At 44.2% G+C, this 13,944-nt stretch overlaps 1 pseudogene across 1 annotated transcript; it reads left to right on the top strand.

Moving 5' to 3' along the window:
* The first annotated feature begins 1,388 nt into the window (after positions 1–1,388).
* Positions 1,389–3,551, top strand: LOC311605712 (replication factor C subunit 4-like; annotated as a pseudogene). The gene is made up of 2 exons: positions 1,389–1,419; positions 2,275–3,551. The product of its transcript is annotated as a replication factor C subunit 4-like (transcript).
* The last annotated feature ends 10,393 nt before the right edge of the window (positions 3,552–13,944 follow it).

The raw sequence follows: 13,944 nt of genomic DNA, 5'->3' as shown, positions 1-13,944 counted from the left end.
CTTCACCTAGGGCTCCCAACAATGCCCTGCTGACATTTACTTGCGATGGTTCCTGTGGAGGCTCTCCTGATTTATAAACAGTTAACCAGCACCCCTGACCCCTCTACCTAGTATAAGTCAGTAGAAAACCAGGAGGCCATCCCAGCTGTGAACTTTTACATGTGAAGTAGTGAAAGAAAGGAATGCTCAGAGCATCTGGAGCTCCCTCCTCATCCCATGCTTCGTTTGGTCCTCTCCAGTTTTGTGGGGTTTGCTTGTTTTAAGGTTTTTAGTGAACTGTGTGCATATGCTGTATCTAGTGTGAGTCTGTGTACATGAACACAGTGCCTTGGGAGGGAAGAAGACATCGTGGGGTCCCCGGGAGCTGGAGTTATAGAAGCTGTGAGCTAAGAACTGCACATTGAGCCTCTGGAAGTGCAGTTCCTGCTCTTAGACCCAGAGACAGCTCTCCAGCCCCTCCACTCCTGTTTTTTATTCCAGTTTATCTTTCCAGCATGTCCTTTGTAAAATTTACAAAGGGGAGATTTGTTTGTTTTGTTTTGCTTTTTGTTCTTGTTTGGTTTGGTGTGCTATTTTGAGACACGGTTTCTCTGTCTAGACTTGTCTGTTCTGGACTCACTTTGTAGACCAGGCTGGCCTCAAACTCACAGTTATCCACCTGCCTCTGCTTCTTGAGTGCTGGTATGAAAGTTGTGTACCACCATGCCTGGCCTAATTCACTGTGTTTGTATTGGATGAATTTAGAGACACAAAAATTCTCTATGTATATATAATTTCCCCTTTCCTAAAAAGACTAACATTCTCTGATCAAACAATCGTTCTGTAAGTTTCTGGGATGCAGGAGGGGTAGAGCTTCATCCAATATGAAACAGAGATCTTCCTTATTCTTTTCCCCAGCAGCATAATACTCTTTTGTGTGCATGTGCACTGATTCTTATGGTTTTAGGTTTTCAAATATGGCACAGGTAGTAGGGACACAGTTGCATACATCTGAAGGCAGCCAAGATCTCAGGTGAGGCTCCTAACCTCACTTGGTACCATTACTATAGTTCTGGCTGTCTGTTTATGTCATTGCCACCTCTGTGGGCCAAGGTATTCTGTAGGTCACCACAGCAACTCTGATGCAGGATTCTCAGTGGTCACATCCCAGCAGAGGAACTGGCTCCCACATCCACTACAACAGGAAGGTTTGTCTGATTTATTACATTTCCTTAAGGAGATGTTTCCGGACCCTGTAGGTTAATTATGCAGAGGCTCAGCATCCTCACAGAAAGATTCCTCAACATGAGGCTGCTTGAGTACATCTGTCATATTTTATGGGATTCTAGGGGCGTGTACAGAGAGACACTGTGACAGTCAAAAGGAGTCAGTTTTTACAGGAAGTGATACAAGGACACAGTTGGTGAACTTCCCCCATGAGTAAGTAATGCTGGTAATAATGTGACTAAGACCTGGGGTACAGTTGTCTACTGTGCCCACATTGGGCACCACTAGAAATTATGTTAGGCCATTCCTTCCCTGTCTTGAGGAAATCCCTGGGGGACAGGAGTGGGTGGGGCTGGGAAGCTGCCCTCTACCCCAGAGACTAGGCCCAGAGCTTCTGTGTGCTAAGCTCACGCTCTGCCACTCATCTCCCTGCCCCTCCCAGCTCCCTGTGTTGGCCGCTTTTATACAGCCTGCAAACCAGTCTATTGAGCCTGATGAAGAGGTTACAGGCTACTGTTGCTATCCTTCACAGGGCTTCTGTGTTGTCTCCTTTCCCCCTCTTCTTGTCCTCATTCAATGAGGAACTCTTTGTACTTATCTTCCTGAGAGAACCCTGTGGACCCTGGGTGGTGCTGGTGCTAGTTGTGGGGGATGAGAAAAAGAAGGAGGCACCAGTGATGCATCAGTCTCCTGGGATTCTTACTTTTCCACAGGGGTTTTCAGAGCACGAGTCTCCAGTCATTTGTACTGGAAGCATCTTCATGTTAGGGTGGGGCCCGGGATGATGGAGGAACGAGGGCCAGGCCACAGTGAGAGGATGGAGAAGTGGAGAAGGCAAGGAAGAGGATGCAGCTCAGTGGTGAGCGCTTGTCTACCACACATAGGATCCAAGTTTCAACCATTTGTAACACACACACACACACAGACATACACCAGAGCACACACACTTGCATGCATGCACACATGTGCTCACATGCAGGCTGCACATGCAGAGGGAGGGAAGAAGGGAGAGAGAGACAGAGCCATCAAAATGAACTTGGTCACAATCAAAACATTCTTTAAACAAAGCAGGTACAGATCCATGGGACAGCAGGAAGTAAGAAACTATACAGGCATTTCTAAAAGGCACATATGTCTGTACTAAGCCACAAATGATCGAGTCACTGGGGATACCTGTTACTGCGGGAGGCAGTGGAGAAACCAAGAAAGTCAAACCAGTTCCTTGGGTAGAAAACTATCACCCAAAGTGTGTGAAGGAAGTTGCTTTCCAGGAAGATGTGGTTACAGTGCTGAAAACTCTTTACAAGGAGCTGCAGGTCTTCCTAACCTCTTGTTCCATCAGCCACCTGGGACAGGCAAAACAGCCACAATTTTGGCAGCAGCTACAAAACTCTTTGGGCCTGAACTCTTCTCATTAAGAGTTATTGAGTTAAATACATCTGATGAACATGGAATGCAAGTAGTCCTAGAGAAAGTGAAGACCTTTGCTCAGTTAACTGTGTCAGGAAGTCGTTCAGATGGGACGCCATGTCCTCCCTTTAAGATTGTAATTCTGGATGATGTGGATTCTATGACCTTGGCTGCTCAGGCAGCTTTAAGATGTACCTTGGAGAAAGAGTCAAAAACAACCAGGTTCTGCCTCATCTGTAACGATGTCCGTTGAATAATTGAACCCCAAACTTCTAGATGTTCAAAGTTCTGCTTCAAGCCACTGTCAGATAAGACTCCACAGAAGCAATGGCTGGATACTGCCCAGAAGGAAAATGTCAAAATTGGCAATGAGGAAATAACTATCAGGAGATCTACAGAAAGCCATTACACTTGTGCAAAGTGAGACTTGACTAACAGGTGGAAAGGTGTCATGGAAGATGTGATCACAGACGTTGCTGGGATAACAGCAGCTACAGCCATTGATGGAATGGAATGTCACAGGGGCTCTTTTGACAATCTACAAGGTGTGATAAAGGACCTAGTGGATGAAGGACCAAAACTGAAAAATGGGTTTCTCAAAAGCACAATAGTGGTGCTGCTTTCTTTGTAATATATTTTAATTATCATGTCTTATTCAGTTACTCAGAGGACATTTGCATTTCCCAGCTCTATACAGTAATCTAGCATCTGGGAGACAGATACTCAGAAGAGGCAAGGTAAGGAAGTTTGCAGGTACAACAGTGCCAAAAGCCTGGAAGACAGCTTTCATGACCTGAGTGCCAATTATATCCTTTTATTTAAAACTTAAATTGGGATAATTTTGGTAATCTGGAGATTTTTTAAGAATATCTGGTCATACGTCCCCTGTGTGGGGAGGCCTGGCGGCACTCAGAGGAAGGATAGCAAGTTACCAAGAAGAGACTCGATATTCTTAGAGCATGTATAGGGGGAGGAGGTCTCCCTCAATTACAGACATAGGGGAGGGGAGAAGGGGGGAAGTGGGAGGGAGGGAAAATGAGAGGAAACAGGAGAAGGGCTAACAATCAAGATTTAATATGAACAAATTAATAAAAAAAATATTTAAAAAAAAGAATACCTGGTCATAAGACGGCAAAACCTTCTTAGTCAAATTTGTGTAAGTCCTACTGCTTCCCTTGCTTTTTATTATCCATTTTTTAGCAAAACCATTACTTTGGAGGTCATATAACCAAATGATTTTGTTTATTAGTCTCCAACTAAGTTTGACTGTCCTTTGTTTGTTTGGGGGTTTTGTTGCACTTTTCAACAGGCTCCCACTCACTGTCTGGAAGTCACTATATAGCTCAGGCAGATCTCAGTCTCATAACAATCCTCCTGTCAGCCTTCTATTTAGAATTACAGGTGTGAACTACCACCCCAGTGTGGAGAGCAGCCTGTGGACTGTAAGGTGCTTGGCAGTTAGGGAAAGCACACAACATTTGCCTCATAAGTCTATGCTAATGTATAAGTTAAGCAGACATCTCACCAATAGGCAACATTTGTTGGGCAGAAACTGCTACTGCAGGATCAATGAGGGAATCTGCTCCACCCTAGATGCCTCAGAAGCTTATAGACTTAGCCCACACTAAGGTGAAGTCCCTCAGCTGCCACAGGCTAGTGGGAGGGCACTAGCTGGGCTTGAAAGAGGTCCTTGAGAGTGTAGGCCAGTGGTTACTTTTTTACTTATATGTAGTGTGTGTGTCATTGTGTGAGTGTACGTCATGTGTGTGCAAGTGTCCGCGGAGGACAGAAGAGCATATCAGATGCCCTGGAGGAAGAGTTACAGGCAGTAGTGAGCCACCTGAAGTGGACACTGGGAACAGGACTCAGGCCCTCACAAGAGTAGTAAGTGCTCCTAAATGCTGAGCCATGTCGCCAGTCCCAGCCGTCCCACTTTTCATATAAACAATGACACTTCATGAGAATTCTGACAGGAGACTTTTGGCTTCAGAGCCCTGGAAGCTCTGTCCTCACCCGTGCTAACACATCCGTTTCTGAACATGAGTCATGACTACTGAGTAAGGACAGTAGCAGTAAGAACGCCACCACACCTTTACAGTCACTCTTCCCTTCGGCAGTACTACTGCCTCTTCTCCCAAAATTCTCAATCACCTCAGCAGATTTCAGACTCAAGACTGTGCTCAGCCACTTTGAATTCTGACAACGATGTACAGAAAGGGGAACACTTTTCCATTTCTTGTGGGAGTGTAAAATTGTACAACGACTTTGAAAATCAATCTGGTGCTTTCTCAGGAAACTGGGAATAGTGCTACCTCAAGACTCAGCTATATCACTGCTGGGTATATACCCAAAGGATGCTCCACCATACAACATGGAGGTTTGCTCAACTATACTCATAACAGCTTGATTCATAATAGCCAGAATCTGGAAACAACCTAGATTTCCCCCAAGGGGAGAATGGATTTAAAAAAAAAACTGTGGTACAATTACACAATAGTATATTAATCAGCTATTAAAAACAAGGAAATCTTGAAATTTGCAGGCATATGGATGGAACTAGAAAGGATCATCCTGACTGAGGTAACCCAGACCCAGAAAATCACAAATGGTATATTCTCACTTATGAGAGGGCATTAGCCCAACATAGATGTCCTCTGAGAGACTCCACTCAGTGGATGTTCTGCACAGATGCTGGGACTCGCAGCTGGACTCTGGGTGCAGTGCTGAGAGTTATAGGAAAGAATGGGAGGATGAAAGGTCTGAGAGGGAACAGGAGCTCCACAGGGAGACCATCAAAGTCTGTGGATCTGGACACAGGGGGATCTGCACAAACTGATGCACCAGCCAAGGACAATGCTAGCAGAGAACTAAGACACCAGTTCAAATGTAACCAATGGACAGCCAGTTCTCCACATGGGTAGAGGGGGAACTGCTGCTGAACCTCTAACATACACTCAGATGTTCATAATTTGGTCACTGTCCCTTGGCAAGGTAGCCTAGTGAGCACACAGAGTAAGGGGATGAAGGCTATCCTAATGAGACCTACTAGGCTGCTGTTGCGGTAGGATGGCACCCCATCAGAAGTCTAGGAGAGAGAAATAGAAGGAACAGGGAGGGAGGATGGGAATGGGAAGATAAGAGAGGAAAACAATTGGGATGTAATGTGAATGAATTATAATAAATTAAGAAAAAAGAAAGAAAAGAAACACCCATTTAATAAATTATTCTCAGTGATGAGCTTCCTGACTGCCTGGTTCCCTGACATGCTTCTCTGCTTTTCTTTTTCCACAGCAAAAGGAGCTAGCCACATCATTGGGTAATATGATTCAGTGCAAGTGAATAGGGGACTGCCCAGTGCTAGATTGGGTGCAGGTGTACAGCCACGTGGCCATGAGTTCCTGGGTCATGGCTGAAGAGAGAGACATGTGGATGCCATGGAAACTGCTCCTCAAGTATCAAGTCAAACACCTAGTTGTTTGAGCACAGGAGTCTTGACCAGAGATCAGATACAAGATATCTCTTAAGGCACACACACGCACATAAAATCAGTAAGGCAATAAAATAATAAACCTGTGACGATCAAGACCTGAGGATTATGAGGTGATTTCCAGCCAGCCTGTGAGTGGTATCTAGGAACACCAAGTCTTTGCATCCCCTGACATCCTAGCACTGGAAGAAATCTGGGGGTCAGGAGCTCAATTTGGGGCTTGCATTACAGCGAGGTGTTCTTACAGACCTGGAAGATACCTCCCTGACCAAATGTAATGGTCTTCTTTCTTGCAGGATATTGGATTGTTGTACATAGAAAATCTAATTGTTGGCAAAGTTTAAAAGCTTGAGTAGTTGTCAGATGCTGTTAGGTGTATCCTGAAGAGATACAGCTTGGGTGTGCCTCTGAAAGCCCCCATAGATACCCCTCTCTCTACTTTTCCTCTCTCTATACTCTCTCGACCCTCTCTACCCCTTCCTTCCCCCCCTCTCTCTCTCTCTCTCTCTCTCTCTCTCTCTCTCTCTCTCTCTCTCTCTCTCTCTCTCTCGGATACCCCTTCCCTCCTTTTCCTTCTCCCCTCATGCTCATTTAATAAACTCCTCTACAACATAATATCTGCTGCCTTGTACCTTATGACCTTGTATCTACCTTTTTTTATAAATATAACATTGGTGCTGAACTTGGGTATGAAACTCAAAGGACCATTAGTCTGCCTGCTCTCTCATTTCCCGTGCTTGCCTAAAGCCAGCTGTGAGCAAGCCTTCCAGACAGATTCTCAAGATTCTAAGCTGAGGTGTAGACCAGTGGACTGCCTCTGGCTGAAGTAACCTGCCCCCCTACCTCCCCCTGGCTACCCCCACACTGCCTGCTGTATTCTGGGTAAGCAACCTGTGGCTCTCAACCTCTACCCCTCCTATTTTTGGCTAAGCACTCCTATTGACCATGGACTTTTCTGGGTTTAAGTGCACACGTTTCCTCTGACTGGACTTTAAGTTCCCAGGAATATGTGCTTATTGTCTCAGATGGTCTACTTTGATTCAGAGGGAGGCCCAAATGGCAGATCCTGATGGGCCCCTTGTGGCTCCCTGGCCCTGCTGGCCACATTCATTCCTCCAGCCTTACTTGCTGTCTGCAATCCAGCTGCATTCACAGCTGGTCCCATTATCTTGCCAGCCACACTCCACAACCCCCTACCCCAGGCATATCTCTATTTGCACTGTCTCTGCTATGCTCAGCTACCCTGCGTTATTATAGCATCTTGCAGATCTAGCCAATGGACAGGACATTCTCCACAGTTACGTGGAGAGCAGGGACTGACTCTCACATGAACTCTCGTGCTCCATATTTGACCACTTCCACTTGATGACAAGGTCTGGTGGCACTCAAAGAAATAATAAGCAGGCTCCCAAGATGAGACTTGACAGCCTATGACCATAGAGTGGGGGAGGAGGTCTCCCTTGGTCATAGACCTAGGGGAGGGGAATAGAGTGAAAGCGGGAGGGAAGGAGGGAGGGAGGAATGGGAGGATACAAGTGGTAGGATAACAATTGAGTTGTAATCTGAATAAATTAATAAAATTGAAATTATAAATAAATAAATAATAGATAGATAGATAGATAAATTTGCCACTGCACGGTAGCCACCATGTTAAAGGTACTAGACAGCCTGGTCTAAACATGGTGTTCCAGGCCAGCCAAAGCTACATAGTGAAACCCTCTATCAAAATAAATAAGTAAAATGAATAAAACACAAAAACAGATAGACAGATGGGGCCTGTGCCCTAGATTGGTAACGAAGGAGGAGCCTAATATGACCCAGATGACTGATTTGACCCAGTAGGTGAGTGGCTGTGAAAACAAGCAAGATGAAAAACATAGATTAATGAATTTAAAGTAAACATGATTTGTCTTTTTATTATTATTATTGTGTGTGTGAGAGAGAGGGGGGGGGAGGGATAGAAGGAGGGAGGGAGGCCGAAACAGACAAAGGAAGGGAGGGAAAGAGAGGGGGGTGTTTATGTGTGAGGCTGTGTGGCAGCCCACCTGTGGAGGTTGGAAGCTAATTTTGTGGAAGCAAATTTGGCTCCACCTTTACATGGGTTTTAAAGAACAAACTCAGGTCAGTAGTGTTAGGTCCTGCTGCAGGGCGTGGCTGGCTTGCCCTGCCCTCTACCTAGGGGCGGGGCTTCCCCTCTCCCAGAGACTCCCTATATAAACCAGACATTTTGGGTGTCACTGTCTCCTTTTGACCTCTCTTGTCCTTGCCCTTGCCCTTCTCCCACTGCCCTCTCTCCTTCCTTTCCCTTGACCTCAGTGCCTGACCTCCCTTCTCCTACCCCTCCTATGAACCTGAATTTATATATTTATATATTTATATATTTATGTATTATTTAGTTTTATTATAGTTCCATTGACAATTAGCTCATTCCATTTATTTAATCAGTCAAGTAGGCTAGACTGGCAAGCACTTTACCCACTTAGCCCAGAGGTGCACCACTTTGGAAAGAGTTCAGACCCTCAGCAGCTGCCCACTCTGGGGGTGTCCCTTCCTTCCAGGGAATGAGCACAGAGCCCAGCACGGCACAGAAGGCCTCAGACAGAGAAGCGTCTGCAACTCCAGAGCCTTTATACCCAGACCTCATAGCTGAGCCTTGGGCAGAAGCTCTCACACACCAGTTGGCCCAGAGCAGACAGGGTCACAGCATCCATCACTGGGAGGAAATGGGGCTGTGGCTACACAAGCCTGGGCTCCAGCCTGGGGCACTGCAGGGCTGTGGCCATGTGAACATCTTGGGGTTTAGAGACTTAGGAGAGCTGAGAGCAAAGAAGACAAGCCAGTAAGGACAGGAGCAGGGATAAGGGGGGTAAGGGACTGAGTCTATATGGCTGTGTGAGAGAAGAGGATCTTTAGTTAAACCACCTGGACCCTGGTGCAGTTTGAGAAGGGTGAGGAGAAATGTAGGCTCAGAATTAAGTCAAGAGACAATTGTCATACCCCAAGACAAGCAGTCTGGTAGTTCTTAGCCCAATAAGTTCTTTATATCTTCCACAGCCCTAGTAGGATGTAGCATTATCCATTCATTTTCTGTTTCCTCAGGAAAGTACATAACAGCACAGAGAGCCCAGGCTCCAGGCAGCAGTTCCCAAGTATGGCAGCAGCACCTCATCTGAAGCAGGTGGGCAGAAGGTCAAGACCAAGTGGTTCGAAAACCTAGGGTTAGACTGTGGATGTGTCTGTCAGGTTGTCTTAATTAAGTTAACTGCTGAGGGCTGACCCAGCCCACCAAGGGCAGCACCATTCCCCAGGCACTGGTTACTGACCTATGTAGGAATGAAGAAATTGCCTGAGAGCAAATAAAATGCTGGTACAGATTACAATTGAGATTGCTTGATTAGGGGTTAAGATGTTTTTAGATCTAGATAGATGCTTTAAGTTGAAAATGAACACATATGTTAGATACTGATTTTCGTTTAGATTTTGAGACTCACCAAGATAGGAAAGATGTTTTTCTTCAAGGCTGCCAAATACAAAGAGTCAAAACACTTTGCCTATATCATATATAATTCCTGTTTGTTTTGTGGTTCTTCTTGCTGCAAGTAGTTTATTATACATATGTGTAATAATATAAATGTGTATGTAAAAATCTTTAATAAAAAAAATTTACCAGATTACAACTGATGTGTGGTTTAATAAAGAATGTGTATTACAGGAGAAACAACAGAACAGGAAGAAAATTCTCAGACAGAATCTCCCTCCTGAGATGTAGGGGATCCTTTTACAACAGTGGGGCACATTACTTGGTCTTAGGTTATGGGCCTTTTGTATGAAGTCATATTAGGATAGGCAGGTAATACATTTACAGGCACCGCAGGACTCATCAGGATGCATAAGGCATCACAAGTTGCTGAAACAGGCTTGAGGCACTCAGGTTCTCCTGCTGAAGGGTGGGGGACTTTGGGCCTTTTTTGTCTCTACAATTTTCCCTTGACAGATCAAGTTCAAGTCACTGACATCAGATGGAGATCTTCTTTGTTGTGGAACTGCTTCTGAGCTAAGAAGGAATGCTGGGGGCCTGACTGGTTGAAGCTGATGGTAACAGATGATGTTCATGAAATCGTGCCATCTGGAGCTCCATGGCCTGTAATCTAAAGGACACAAATCCACTAAATGATTAAGGAGGCAAAGAAAACTCATGTGCATGAATAAATCCCACTGGACAATGACCAAGAGAGCCAACCCCTTGTGCTCTCCCAGAGCTGCCAACCTTTGTATCCTCTCAAAGAAATGTAGTTTCTCAGCAGTGCTGTTTGAAACTTGCCTTTATAAATCAAACTTCCACCCAACCTGCAACCAGGTCAATAATAAACTATGTAATCATTTATAACTATATATATTTATTCTGATTACACTGTTGGTTCAACCTGTTCAGAATTAACTGACTACTAAGATAAACTTTGTAACCAATCTTACTATACTTTGGATTTCCAAAGTAACTAACTAACTCCTGCAAGCTCAGATGAATGCATGACCTCAATTGCACAATGTTTCCTAATTTTCCTCTGTGACTCATTTGTTCTCAACTCAAAATAATGTATGTGTCTTTGATGTGGTGGCAGATCTCAGTCATTTACTGGAAGCATCAAGGTACTGAAAACAAGAACTTCCCTTTTTTTAAAAAAAAGTTGAAAACAACCCACAGATAGAGCTCTGTTGATAATTTCTGATTGTGGCTTTCTGTGCTGTTCAGAGTCACAGGGCAAAACCAAATCCCCTTGTGAGGCCCCTGTGGAAAAAATCAATGAGGACAAAATTTCCGCAATATTTTTCATTACAACATTTGCTGTGAGGCTCAATAAATAGAGCCCAGCCTTTGTGCAAGACTATCAGATTAGAACAGAACAGTCTAGAACTTTTCTGAATGAGTCAGGACCTTTTTTTCTGTAGGCAGTGTTACCACACCCTCTTAAAGCATGTTAGGTTTTTACCTGCATTTTGTACTGTTGATTGACATGAACAATGTATGCTACTCCAGGTGCCAGGGCTGCTGTAAGTACATCAAGGGCATCATGGTTTTGGAGTTCTATGAGGCAAAAGAATCGACTGAAAAACAACAAGAAACATTGAGACATAATGGCCCAGGAAAGAGGCTTAGAAGATAGGAACTAGGCCCACGTACCAGAGTCATGAGCTCTTCTTTTTTAACTTAATTATATGTGTATGTATGTTTTGCCTGTGTCTATGCCTGTGTATCCACTCCTATGGGTGCATGTGCACCACATGAGTGTATGCCTGTGCACCACATGTACATATGATTGTGCACCACATACTGCCTACTGCCTGTAGAGGTCAAAGGAGTCACTGGATCCCCCTGGATCCTCCAAAAGAGCTTTCAGTGCTCTGAACTACTGAGCCTGCCAGAGGACACAGGCTCTCTTAAAGCTGAGGGAGGGGGTTCAGAGCAGGAGCCTGCTGACAGACTCTGATTCCCCAGCAAGAGACAGGGAAGGGAGGTGGGGAACAAAATATGTGGCCACTAACATTCACTTTTTCAGTGAGACCTCCTAGACCTGGGAGGTTTTAGCTAGAGAGGTGGAGGCATTGTAGCAGTCTGTCCTGGAGTATAATGTTACATTGCTAGACTATTTGAGTTTATGTTAAAGAAATAAATAAATGATTTTACGGGAAAGGAAGGGTTGAGGAGACTGAAGGGATGATGGGTGTGGACTGGAGTCCAGCTTCTTCTGAGCTAGAATTGGACAGTCATAGATGGGGAGGGACTCATGATCTCCAGTGAGCAGTCTCTAGGGCCAACTGATCTCTAGGGAAGACTCTGGTGTCTACACTAGTGCATCAAGAGGCTGTTGCCCACACCAGTGCAAGCACTGTGGCTGGGCAGCGTTCTAGGACACCTGCATCACATGCAGACTAAAACGGTGCTTACCTATAGATAGCAGTCAAAGCAGTTCTCAAAGGAGTAACTCTAGCGTATGTTACAAAGTCCATGGAGAGCTTGAAAATCATGAGGTGATTAGGAAACGGGGATGGACATAAATAGAAGAGTTGATGATGGAACAGGTATCAGTGGTGGAAATGCCAATAAGATTTCAAGTTCTGCTTTTGGAGGACACTGTGGGGAAGGCAGAGTAAACTTTTTAAAAGGGTTGCTACAGATCTCGTTGAAGTTTATCTAAATAAATAGTTTCATTTTAGGTCACGAGTAAGTTATGTACAGAGGAAGGTTATAAATAGATTGGCTGTTTAAAAGGACCAAACTCCAAATATAATTTAGCTTTGAACCTATAACATTTTGTCTCTCCGTATGTAGAGAACATCTCTGACATTCTAGCCACAGCTGTGCCATTCATTGAGTCTCTACACCCGTATCTTCTGCTTGAAAGCCTTGGCTTATTATCCAGTTCATGTCCCAGTACATTTGGCCAGCATTTCTCAACCTGGGGTTTCCTGCCATTGGGGAGGGGGGTGTTGAGTGATCTCTCACATGGGGTCTCCGAAGACCATCAGGAAATAAATAGACATGTTTACATTACAATTCTAAAACTGTAGCAAACTTACAGTTCTGAAGTAGCAACGAAAATATTTTTGTGCTTGGGGTTCACTACAGTGTGATCAAGTGTGTTAAAGCATTGCAGCACTAGGAAGGTTGAGAAGCACTGCTCAGGGCAATTATCTTAGAATCTGATGCAGCTACGAAGCAAGGAAGGCAGGCATTAAGTAGGGAGAAATAGTTACCTAACCCTGCCAAGGAAGAAGATCTTGAAGTCACTGCCTAACAGCTCTTACTCTATCTTGAAAAGCCCCTCAGCTAGAGGTGGAACTCTGTGGTGTTAGCCTTCCTCCCCGCACTCCCTGCTCTGTCCTGCCCTCCCATTCCCCAAGACACCCAACCCTCCCTGTGCTCTTATTTCCCATTTCCTCTTCACACCATCTCGGTCCATAACCACTTTCCTGATATCCATGAGCACTTAAAAGATTTCCAAAGATTCCCCAGGTGGCGGGGGTGCACGCCTTTAATCCCAGCACTTAGGAGGCAGAGGCAGGCAGATCTCTGTGAAGTCAAGGCCAGCCTGCTCTACAGAGTGAGTTCCAGGACAGCCAGACCTACACAGAGAAACCCTGTCTCAAAGACCAAAACAAACAAAAACAATACAAAACAACAAGAAGAAAGATCCAGGCACAAAATTTCAAATTTAGCATTCACATATAAGAGAAAACATATAATGTTTGTTTTTCTGGATTTAGGATCTTTGATTCCAAATGATGATTTTTTCTTCTCCATCATTTTGCCTGATCATTTCTTAATTTCATTATTATTAACAGATGAATAATATTCCATTGTGTAAATACAACCCATTTTTCTTTACTATCCATTCATTGGTCGATGGACATCTAGGCTATTTCCATTTCCTGGCTATTGTGAATAAAGTAACAGTGAATTTAGAAGACAAAGTATCTCTCTAGTAAGATTTAGTTTTGGGGTATATGTCCCAGAGTGGTATAGTTAGATCATATGGTAGATTTATTCATAGCTCTTTGAGGAACAGCAAACTTATTTTCATACTTTTGTACTAGTTTGCAAACCCATCCACAGTGAATAAGTGTTCTCCTTTTCCACATCTGTATCAGCATTTCTTTTGAAGTTTGGTTTTGGATTTTTTTGTTGTTGTTGTTCTTAGCCATTCTGACCAGTAGAGGGAAATCTCAAAGCATTTGCACTTTCTTGATAGCAACATTTTAAAATATACAGACAATTAAAAATATTTCCTGTCTTTTGCATTTATTATTTTTATTCTTTATTTATTTATTCACTTTACATCCCT

Source organism: Acomys minous (assembly GCF_964271855.1).
Source record: "Acomys minous genome assembly, chromosome: 9".
In the NCBI taxonomy this organism is placed as follows: Eukaryota; Metazoa; Chordata; class Mammalia; order Rodentia; family Muridae; genus Acomys; species Acomys minous.
Note: the sequence above shows the minus strand (reverse complement) of the source record. Positions and strands in the feature narration are given on the sequence as shown.